The sequence below is a fragment of the Meles meles genome, chromosome 9 (genome assembly GCF_922984935.1).
Source record: "Meles meles chromosome 9, mMelMel3.1 paternal haplotype, whole genome shotgun sequence".
Classification (NCBI taxonomy): Eukaryota; Metazoa; Chordata; class Mammalia; order Carnivora; family Mustelidae; genus Meles; species Meles meles.
In genome coordinates this window covers 74,363,087-74,375,228 of record NC_060074.1, presented here as the reverse complement: position 1 = coordinate 74,375,228, position 12,142 = coordinate 74,363,087, and the positions used below count along the sequence as shown (strand labels likewise).

Sequence of the window (12,142 nt, the reverse complement as noted above, 5' to 3'; positions counted from 1 at the left end):
AAAATAATCTCTATTATTATGAAGTCTACTTAATTCTCAGATGTTGTTATACTTAAAATTTTCAAGTTAATAAACCCAAAAATAGTGATGGAGAATTCTATTAAAATGCAAAGCAAATTTTTAATCAACAAAATTCTTAAAATGTGGTAAGCCACTGCTTATAGGCCTGATTTCTCAGCAGTTAATTGGGGGGGGGGCAGAGGAAGAGGGGAGAGAGAATCCCAAACAGGCCCTGTGCTAGGCATGGATCTCACAACTCTGAAATCATGACCTAAGCCGAAATCAAAAGTCAGATGCTTCAGTGACTGAGCCATCCAGGCACCCCCTCAGCAGTCAATTTTTAAGGAAAAAAATGTTTCGGTCTTTGCCTCACCAAAATTGAAAACATCCAAGAGTGTTCAAAAGTCAAGTCCTAGGGCACCTGGGTGGCTCAGTGGGTTAAGCCGCTGCTTTTGGCTCAGGTCATGATCTCAGGGTCCTGGGATGGAGTCCCGAATCAGGCTCTCTGCTCAGCAGGGAGCCTGTTTCCCTCTCTCTCTCTCTCTCTCTCTCTCTCTGCCTACCTGTGATCTCTCTCTGTCAAAAAAAAAAAAAAAAAAATCTTAAAAAAAAAAGTCAAGTCCTATTGACTTTAACCATAAAAGTCACCTGCCCAAACCACATACTCTTTTTGCCCATTTTAAGAATGTAAAACCTTGGGTTCCAACAGGCTTATTCCCTGGATCCTCATACTTGCTGTTCCCTCTGGCAGGAAAGGCTCTGCACCCAGATTTTTTCACAACCTGCTCTTTTCCCATTATTGAGGTTCAATTCAAACGTCTTCACCTAGCAAGGCCTTTCCTCTGGTCCATTCACACAGGCAAGTCCAATGTTATGGACTGAACTGTATCTCCCAAAAAGATACGCTGAATTCCTAACCCCCACTCCCCCAGGATATGACCTTATTCATAAATAGGATTGTTGCAACGTAGTTAAGATGAGGTCATACTGGAGTAGGGTCAGCCCTTAATGCATCATGACTGGTGTCCTATACAAACAGGAGACACACAGGGACATGAGAAGAAGGTTAGCAAAGACTGAGTTGTGCTACTGCAAGCAAAGGCAGGCCTGGGGCTGCCAGAAGATAGGAGAGGCAAGGGGGGACCCACCTCGGTTTTGAACTTCAAGCCACCAGCACTGAGACAATACATTTCTCTTGTTTTAAGCCACCCAGTTCCTGGTACTTACTTATGGCAGTGCTGGGAAGCAAACACCCACCACAACTACCCACTGCTCTTGGCCCCATTGATCACGGTTTATTGTCCTTAAACAGTTCTTAATGGCAACTAAAACAGCAATTAACTGTCTTTTACTTTTTATTTACTTTAATTAGAATGTCGAGCACTTTTTACTTCCTGGCTTTTTCTGACTTAGTAGGTACTCAAGAAATACTTTGTCAAATAAATTATCCTGAGAAAGATGACAGGATTAAAGAACGTCAGAATGATCACTCACTTCCAATATCTGAGCAAGTATAAACTGGCCCGAAAAAGGAGCTTCTGCTCTGCTTGGGAGGACAAAAATCCATAAGGGGCAGCCAAAGGAAGACCCCTGGTGGAACAGGGAATAAGAAGGAGCTTCTGAGTTGTAGGGGATAGAGACTGCTGTGGGGGTTCAGGAATGATGAGGTAAAAGGGGGTGAGATGCAATGCAAGTGACGGGAGAGAGAGACTCAGGTGTGGAAAGGGCAGGGGCCAGCAACTCTGTACCAAAGGGCAACCACTGGCAGTTTTTTCCTCTTCTCTGGACTCTAGCCTGTTAGATGAGTTACTCACCTTTAGGTGAGTCTTTATGGTAACTACTATGTTCTTACATCAGATCAGAATGAGCCCCAAAGTTGCAAAGGAATGCCACTAGTTACAAGTTTAACAGCTACTTGTTACAACTGTTTGGTTATAACTACTCAACATTCTTGATCAGTAAAAGCGATCCCCGAGTAATTTTTTTTTGATTGAAATAATGGACATATAATATCCTATTCATTTCAAGTGTACGTCATAGTGATCTGATAATTTTTATACATTATGAAATGATTCCCATTTATGAGTTCAGTTAACACCTGTCCCCATACAAAGTTGTTACAATATTGGTCACTATATCCCCCATGCTGTACATTATATCTCCATGACTTAAGTATTTTATAACTGGGGCACCTGGGTGGCTCAGTGGGTTAAGCTCTGCCTTTGACTCAGGTCATGATCTCAGGGTCCTGGGATGAGCCCCGCATCGAGCTCTCTGCTCAGTAGGGAGCCTGCTTCCCCCTCTCTCTCTGCCTGCCTCTCTGCTTGCTTGTAATCTCCATTTGTCAAATAACTAAATAAAATCTTTTTTAAAAAAATTTTATAACTGAAAGTTTGTACTTCTTAAATTTTAAAATTCTCTTGGTTTGAATAGATAATATGTTCATAAGTTTAAAAATTCAGAAGGTAGTAAGGGATATATTAAGTGTCCTAAGTAAAAGTGTCCTTTCCATCCCCACACAACCACCCAGTTTTCCTCCCCAGAGTCAATCACTTTACCAGTTTCTTGTGTCATCTTCCAGAGATAGTCTTTACAGTTATACACATAAACATATATTTATAAACTCATATTTAACACCAACGGCCATATCCCACTCTGTACCTTGATTTGTTCCCTTATTATACGTTAGAAAACTCATTTCATATCAGCAAATATAGAATGATGTTACTTTTTGAAATTTAGTAATTGATAAGTGTTTTTTATTTATAGCTACCTAGTTTTGTTTCTGCTCCTAATTATTTAACCAATCAACCAAGCTGATGTTTAGTTTTCCCTGAGTCTTTTGCCACTACAATGTTGCAATCAACATCTTTATGCAAATTCATTTTGCAATGTACAAGTAGATTTATAGAAAAATTTCTTAGATTTCCAGGGGTGAGAAGGTAGGTGAACTTTTAATTTTGTTATCCATAGATGCTATACGTTTTGTACCCCAATAATGCATGAACTTGCCTGTTGGCTACCTCCAAAGCCTTGCCACTGTAAGGCACTAACAAACATCAAAATCTTTCCCAACTTAATAGTGTGGGGATGGCAACTTAAAGAGTTTAAAATTGCATTTCTCTTACCATGAGTTGAGCACAGTTTCATATTTGTAAGTGCCATCTGTAATTTCTTTTCTGTCAACTGTTTTTTCATTCTGTTGCCCCCTTCCCTATTAGATTAACAGTCATTTTTCTTAATTGATTTATAGGAGCTCTTTGGATATTAATGAGTTAAACCTAGTTTGTGGCATGTTATGGTTTCTTTTCCATGTGGTAATGTTTATCTTCTGCCAGTACAGACAATATTTTTTCCTTAAATGGCATTTACTTTATCAGTCTTTTCATCTTACTTATTCTATGTTCTTCAACATTTAAAAACTTTTTTTTTTTTTTTAAGTGTAGAGACAGATATCCTCTCTCATATCCAACCTCCATCAGATGGGATTGAAAAGAGACTGGAAGACAAGCTGGGATAGAATAGCCATCTATTTCCTTCCCTGACCTTCCTCTTTCATTACCCTGAGCTCTTGCCGATTTTGCTTTCTCCTCCTTTGCTTTCTTCATGGAGTTGCACATGAACCCTACATTTGCTTGGCCTACCTTGGAGATCACATTCTTTTTATAGTTCTTGCTTCGATTTGAAGTTTATCAAAAAGAATTTCATTAATGTCTTTTCATAATCAACATGCCATTCAAACTGTGCTACTTTTTCTATTCTAGGAAAATTATACAACAAAAACTGCTCAGATTGTTGCCTGATGGGGTGCGAATATGCAAAAGATTGTCTAGCTGAGACAGATAAACAGAAAGCAAAAATGTTATCTTTATTTAAAATAAAAATCAGACTTTATCTCCAGAAATGACATGGCAAAATTTTTCTAATTTTAATATTCTTTTAGATACTTTATTCTTTAAGCTTTAGTGATTGCTTACAGTATGTTACTCCTAGCAACATTGCATTATGTATTAAAAAAAAGCAAAGTAACTTCTTCAAATTAGGATAAAACTTAGGCACTGGTGTAGCAGATGTGAAATAAAGCTATTGCTAAAAATTGAGGCCAGGTTTATTTTAAGTTTGACTTTTGAAAAAAAAGATTCTAAAAATATACTGCTGTTGTTCTCCCTTCTACTTCCACGCTCTTTTCAAAAGGTGGATAGGTCGCTGTCTCAAGCACAATGGTGAGAATTGCCTCAACATGATGCAAGATAAAAACGTAGAGGTTAATGTTCTGTTCCTGACTCAATTCCCTCTACATTTTTATTTTCTCTTATATTAGCATATGGAAAGAGAATGCCAAAGGAAAAGAGATAGAAAAGTATCTAACCTGGGAAAATTTAATTTTTCTCTATCCTTTTCTGCCCATGGAATTAAAAGACAAAGTTATAGGGATCAAGACAGCAAACAACAAAAAAATTTAAATAATGATATTTGTAGTGTCATTCCTTTTATCTTACCCTCAGAACAAGGCCTTTTCTCTAAAAGCCCAAGAAAATAATATATATATATGTATAATTTCACTTTCTACACTGGCCACTCAAGAAGGAGAAAGAAAGGTTAAAATTCCACTGCAGAGGCTGCTGTTGGTTCATTCTCTCATTCATGTACCCACAATTTAGGGAAGAGCATTATTTCCTGTTACCCCCAAACAAGAGTAAATTATTTGACACGTTATCTTCTAGTTCTATTTGTACACAGGGCTTGCACCTCACTTGGCAAGTCCCTAGGCCTCAGGTTACCCAGCTGGAAAATGGGGGAGGTTGGAATAGATGACTTTTGAAACCTCTTTCAGCTCTAATGACTTAGTAATCTAATATAAAGGTCATCAAAGCACCAGCCATCAAGCAAAGATGAGTATTTCTAGTGCCTGAGTAGTTTTTTCTTCATGTGTTTTATTTATGTGAATTGATACACAGATTTTCTTGAGCAGAGAAAAACACAAGCCATCATCTCTAAAGGAGAAAATTTTTGGTGTATAAATTATGAATTATTTGTACTCACCATCAACGCTGGAGAAACGGATTCAAAAGACAGTCTGCCAATATCTTATTTAAATGTTAATTACTTACGTAAATTTACTTTTACTTAAACTTGTTTACATATTTATTTATTTAAACTTATTTGAAGTGTAAGAGTTAAGTTACATACTTAACACTCTCTAACACAGTTATCCCTTACAGTCCTGGACAGTAAGCTACCTGCCTTGGCCTCCTTTCTTGCTCTGCCTTTCCACAGCTTACTATAGATTTTGAGACTCTGGTCCTGCTGGATGGAATATTCTCCCACAGGAGAGGCTTTACTTTCAAGCAAACTGCCAAACCAGTAGCAGAAAGAGTCACTGGACTTTTCTGCTGCCTATAATTAACGTAACTCTTACAATTTAAAGACATTCAACATTTATATTATGATTTATTTTAGTGTAGACACACCCTAAGGGGTGCCTGTTTGGCTAGGTCAGAAGAGCACATGACCCTTGATCTTGGGGTCATGAGATCAAGCACCACCTTGCGGGTAGAGATTACTAAGAAAGATAAATAAACTTTCAAAAGCACAAAAAGAACTGATTTTTAAAAACTGTACTACTACATAAAGTAAGTGAACACAAAGGGTTCGCGTAGCCCAGCAGAAACCTCATCTTGTGACCATCATGATTCAATACAGTCAATTCCCTGTAATACAGCTGGATCTTTAATTAACCATTCTGGTCTATTTTCCATTTTTCCCTTTAAGAATCAACTCAGCGCTAAGACACACTCCATTCTCACAAATCTGACTTCACCCACCCAGCTCTCCCTTCCCTGACCTCTGTCCTTCTCCTATGTGAGAACACTGAAGTATCTTCTTGACAAAAGGACTTGCCATGAGTTTAAAGTCTTCTGCTTTAAAAAGTCAATAAAACAGAAGTACATTTAAAGTAACTGTTCTTTGCAGGGACCGCATTTTTCCACCATAGCACTCTCAATTCAAGGAGGTCTAAACATAAATCTGGAAAAAGTTTAAGGAACAAATGAAAAAATAGAAACTTCATGCAAATTCCAAAACCAAAGCCAGATCCACCCTCCACATTCGCATACATATTCAATAGTGATTTGTTTTTGGTAGATTCTGTCTTTGGTAGACCCTGAGGGCAGACAGGTTTATGAGCCAGCACTTAAGAAGGTGTCTGGTACATAGTAGGCGCTCAATAAAGAGGGGCTGAAAGAAGAAGGAAGGCACTTGATGGCCCATGTCCCATTTACACGAGACCCACGGATGCTGGTCACCTCTCTGTGAAAGTGATCAGCCTGGGGTCTGGTAACTGAATGTAGGGATGCAGAACTTCTTCCAAAGTTCGTGGAAACTGAGAACCGTGCCAGAAGAGCAGACAACCACTTTCACCAAGTGAGATACAGATCATGTCAGTTATCCCTAAAATTAATTTTTGCTCATTGTTTTGACCAAAGCTACTGAGTCCTGCCTGGATTTCAAATCATTAAATATTTGTATCTATTTATGGGATAGAGGGAATGTGTAGCTGAAGTGAAGGGTATGACTAATCACCCCTGAAAAACAGAGGCTTCTGGAGTGAGTCCTTGACTCTCTTAGGAGCTTTTTGATAACTTCTGACTATAATGGTAAATGACAAACTTTTTCCTTCAGGAGGTCTTTCTCTTTTCCTTTTTCTTTTCTTTTTTCCTGTAAGATACTGGCACATTTCCATTCAACTGCTGATGGAACTACCAGCAAGATGTCAAGATGTTCTCCAATCACTATGCCAAGGAAAGGCAATTGAGGATTACACTGCCTTGGGGAAAACTATCCAGCCACGAATCATTGTATCAGCTGGTGTGAAATCAGCAAGAAAAAAACATTACAGAGGATCAGAAGACTTCAAGAAATAGAAGCAAAATCGGAAAACGAATTTTAAAATAGGACGAGAAAATGCTGAGTACCTAGTATAATATTTACAAATCAGAATGCCAGCTAAAATGGTATTCAATCAAAATGACACTATATATTACTCCAGAATGGCCCTAGAAATAAAAAGCCCTATCCTGTCCGCACAGGAGAGCATAAGCAACTCTTTATTATAATGAAGAGAACTTCAAGGTTGAAATCTTTTATCCTTTTCAAGGGAGTATATGTCAGAAAATACAAACACATGTGCCATTACTTTGCAATATTAGATAGGAAACAGTATGAAAGCAAACATCAGCCCCCAAGGCTCCGGTCTCTCCATCACATCCTGTTCCCTGCACTCACGGGAAGTGACTATTAGCATCTTCATTTCACATGTGCCAAAACTGAGGATCAGAGGGGTCTGCTTCCCCAAATTACACACAACTAGTAAACCATCAAGAAAGATTTGATTCCAACTCTTCTGACTGTGATGTCAACACACTCTCAATTCCATGAACCCGCTTCCTGTCAATCTAAAACATCATCTTCACGCCTTAACCACTGAGCATTTACCTCCTTTGCACACAATAAAATTACACAAAGGCATTTTATGTCTTCTTCCCTCAGATACTCTTCCATATGCACCAGATACAACACTAGAAAATCAAAGTCTTCACTGTGAGTGTCCTAACTGCCCACCAGCTTCAAGTTCGTATCTTCAAACATAAGCTGAATATTGATCACCCCACACTTGACATGTCTAAATCATGCTAAAAGCTCCCATCGCAACTTCTCTATTTCTTTTAATTAAAATGAAACATCGGGTGCCTGGGTGGCTCAGTGGGTTAAGCCTCTGCCTTCGGCTCAGGTCATGATCCCAGGGTCCTGGGATCGAGCCCCACATTGGGCTCTCTGCTCGCTGGGGAGCCTGCTTCTCCCTCTCCAGCTCCCCCTGCTTGTGTTCTCTCTGTGTCTCTCTTTCTCTGCCAAATAAATAAATAAATAAATCTTTTTTTTTTTTTTTTTTTAATAAATAAAGTGAAACATCTTTGACTCCTTCCTCCTATTCCTATTCAGGATCTTAAGCCTTGGATTCTTCTCCCAGTGTCTTTTAAAATCCATTCTTTCTTTTTAGGTCACTCCAAACAGAGAACTCTCATCTCGATCAGCAGCTTCCAAACCAGGGATCCTGCCTTAAATCTCTCCCCTTCACACCCTCACCCCCAATCTATCAGTTCTCTAGACTTTTTAATAAACTCTTTGAGTGGTTCATGGTTGGAAAATTCCCCATGGCTTCTTCCACTTCTGTTCATTTCCTCTGTTCAAGATGGCTGAGGTTCCTCTTCTCAGCAAGACCACTTCCTGCTCATCTTTCCTGTAAGCCTCTGCCATGAACTCTACACAATACATGCCTATACACAGGGACTGCTTCCTTATCCCTCAACTGACATCTTCTGGGTCTTTTGGTACAGGAGCCTGGTGTGCCTTATAATAACACTGTATTGTCCTTATTTTCTTTTTCCTGAGAATTCTAAATTACTACTGATCCATGCATGAGACCGACTTTCTTTCTTTTTTTTTAAATATGATAGTCATCTATGAACTTACTCTAGGTACTAGATCATTACCAATAACTTATATCCACCTGTGTGTTCCTCCCCATGCCATCTCCCTGGTCCTCTCAGAGGACAACTGCTGTGCTAGGTTTTAAGTTTATCCACCTGCTTTAAAACAAACAAACAAAACATGTATTTCAACACATGCACCTATACAAATGCTTGTTTGTATTTGACGATTTGTGTTTGCTTATTCCCCTGGCTTGTATAAATTAGTACAACAATTTTGGGAAATAATTTGGCAACAACTAGGAAATGGAACACTCACACATCTTACAAATCAACAATTCTGTACCTTGGTATTTCCCCAAGAGAAACACTTGCACATGTGCCCCCAGGAAGCATGAATGACCAGAGCAGCACTCTCTGCAAATTTTTTTCAAGGGGGGGGGGGCACTGGCAGAACAGGGAAACATAATTGCTACGGATACATAATGGAATCATGTACAGCAATAGGAAGTCAGCGAACTACAGCTATATACAACACGGACAAATCATGGTGACATAATGTTGAGAAGAAAAAAATTTCCAGAAATCAATGCGTAGCACGAGACCTTTTTTGCAAGATTAAAAACAAACTTTAAAAAAGTATTATAATCATTACTTAACCTTTGCAGTTAAAAAAAAAAAAAAAAACCTCTTGAGAATTCATGACTTATCCCCCCAAACTAGACTACAAACTCGTGAAGGTAGAGATATCTTTTTATTCTTATTTGTATTTCCCATAGTACCTAGACCAGTGTCTTGAACAGATGGATGCTCATAAGAAATTATCCACTGAATGATCACTGGATGCTACCTAACCAAGGCATTTTAATCAAATTTGAATCTTCTCCCTAATCCAACAGTTTCATGAATAAAGTCACATAAAACTTTTACCTACTGATGCATTAACCTATTTCTGTTTCTGCGGTGGTACTACAGATTTTCAACCACAAATACCTCATCTTAGGAGGACTTTATCCCTCTTCGCAGAGTACAGTTATCATAAGGTTAAAGCAATCTAGAGACGAGAAAACTTACGCGTTCCTATAAAAGTTCAGCAGAATCATATCACACTATATACCAAGAGACATCTGATACAACCATAATTTGAAACTGATATATCCCAAAAGGAATCCATCCATTGCATGTATAATTGAGTAATCAATAACAAAACTGAAAAAAAATCAGCAAAAACAGGATTTTTAGGTTTTCTAAAAGCAAAGATTTTAATGGAAACATTTTGTTTCCACATTGAGAAAAAAAATTTTTTAAGGGGAAACACAAGAAATTCAGGGGTAAAAGAATAAGGAATAATATTCCACCAATCAGGACCTTCCTTATAACTCAATGAGGATAAGGCATATTCTCTATAGGTGATAATAGCGAGTTACACTGCAGCTTCCCTTTGACCTTGGGAACTCTGCTCACTCTGAGTTACTGTGAGGTCTTCTGTTTCATTTATTATTAGTCTTTGATCTGCAATGCTGTGGCACTGGATAGGATTATCAACATTGTGAGCTTGCAGTACCTCAAACTGTAGAAATGCTTCCAAAAAACAAACGGGGATGGAGGAGGGAGGAAAAAACACAACCAAGAGGAAAACAAAGTTAATGATATTAAGACGGGATATTTTAAAATTTTACCTTTGACGGAAGACTACATTTACGACTCAGCCGCGTGATATACAACTATCCGCTAGCATGCAATTTTTTTAATTTAAGAAAAGATGTCAAGGAAAAACTGTTTTCTTATTTAGGAAAAAAATCACGAGTGAATATAACATACAATTTGCTAAAACTAGTTCAATTACTTAAAGAAAGAAACTGGTATGAAGAAGAAAAAAACCTATAGGACTTTGCATCTGGGAGAAAGAAATAAGCTGGCAACCCAGTGGGTTCACTTAGTTTCGTGTCATTTGCTTCATGTCCATTATGTAATGCTTTCCCCAGCTTTGGGTCTCTATGTTTAAGCTACTGTTAGGAATGTCATAGAATTGCCATAAAATCAGTATCTGGTCATAACTTTCAAAAATAGCTCCAAAGGTGTCATGCAGATGTGCCCACAACAGTAAAGGCTTTAAAAAAAAAAAAAAAAAAAATCTGCTGGTGTCATTACTTCTTCCTGGCTTCCTCCCCAGGTCTCCCTTCCCCTCCTCCCCCCAGCATCCCCGGCGACACGATCTGCGGGCAGCTCCGGGCTGGATGCAGGGGAAGCACGTCCTGACTGCAATGCAAACGCTGTCCCGGTCTGAACCAGGGAAGGCAGACTCGGCCCTGGCTGGAGGTGTGGACCAAAGCTGCAGGAAAGGCTGCAGTGGAGCCAGCAGCCGGGGGACAGGGGTGGCCCGCGAGGGCAGTCCGCAGTGCACGCGCACAATAAAACCCAATGCACAACTTCCCCAGCCGCTCATCTCGGCTCCCCGGATTCGCTGGGAGGTGCGGCGTAGGCGTTAGCTGGAGCGGGCGCGGGCACCGGCGCTCTCGCGGCGCGGGTTCGGTTCTCCGCTGACAATTACATCAGTCCTTCTCCCAGCCCCAGCTTCAATCCCCGGCAGCCTGGCTGAGCGGGGGTGCCGGGCTGCGCGGAGGAATGCGGGCGCGCGAGCCAGGAGGCCGGAATTCCCCAACAACGAGGGGGAAAGGAGGGTGGCGAGCGGGGAACCTTGACCCAGGCGCCCCCTCCCACCTTGGCCACGGGGTCGAACAGGCATTGCCGCCCCCGCCGCCGGGGCTCACCCGCCAAGGGAACCCCCCCAGGGGGCGGCGACGCCTCCAGGGCCCAAAGCCCGGCTGCCCACCCGCACGTCCCTCCGGCCCTCCGGACGCGCACAATGCCCCCGGGCTGCGGTGCGGGTACCGCGGTGTCAGCTCCCGGGGTCCCCTCTGCGCCAGGACACCTACCTGGAAGGCGAGCAGCGGCGGCGCCGATTCTGCGGCGGCAGCGGCGGCAGACGGCCCTGGCAGGCGGGCGGGCGGGCGGGCAGACTGGCGCGCGGGCTGGCCAAGGAGCGGAGGCGCGGGCACTGCCTGCGCGGAGCCGCGGACTCCAGCACCGACAGCAGCGGCGGCGGCGGCGGCGGCGCTGCGCCTCCAGTGGTCCACCGCGCCGCAGCCCCTCCTCTCCCACGGGCGGGGCGCGCTGGCGGGGCGGTGCTCCCGGCTCCCCGCCCCCGGCTCCCGCGGGCAGCTCAGGCCAGAGTGGCACAGCGGGAGGCAGACGCTCCCGCTGCGCGCCCGCCCCCGCCGGCACCCTTCACTGCGCAGCCGAGAGAGCCTCGGGCCGGGTTCGCGGAGCCTCCGACGCGCGGGGTTCCACTGCCTGGGCTCACCCCCCGCTCGGCCCCCGTGGGAACCCCTGATGTCCAGAAATGGGCCCTGGAGACCCCGACCGGGCGTCTCCGGGCCTAAGGGCCACAGCGGCGCCCCCGCCCGTAAGGGCCCGCGGAGGTGGACTGGCCGTAGGTCTACAGGGCTGGCCCGGAAGGACCCCGGGCGCTGGGGGCCTGGAGCGCAGCAGCTCCGAGCTCTGCGAGAGAGCGGGTCAGAAGGAAACCGCAGCCCGGCGGCCTCCCCGGAGGCGCTGCCCAGCGCGTCTTGGGCCGACGTTCAGGCTGGTCAATA

The 12,142-nt window shown here is 42.6% G+C and overlaps 1 protein-coding gene across 7 annotated transcripts in view; it reads right to left on the bottom strand.

The window, feature by feature from the left end:
- Nucleotides 1-11,805, bottom strand: part of OSBPL6 (oxysterol binding protein like 6) — a 210,804-nt gene extending 198,999 nt beyond the window's left edge. Inside the window, exon 1 of one of the 7 annotated variants that reach the window (XM_046019019.1) lies at nucleotides 11,423-11,805. The gene's annotated coding sequence lies outside the window, so the exon portion shown is untranslated. The remainder of the gene's footprint in view (nucleotides 1-11,422) is intronic. The other 6 variants (XM_046019015.1, XM_046019016.1, XM_046019020.1 and 3 more) reach the window with 6 other exon arrangements.
- Between the last annotated feature and the right edge of the window lie 337 nt (nucleotides 11,806-12,142).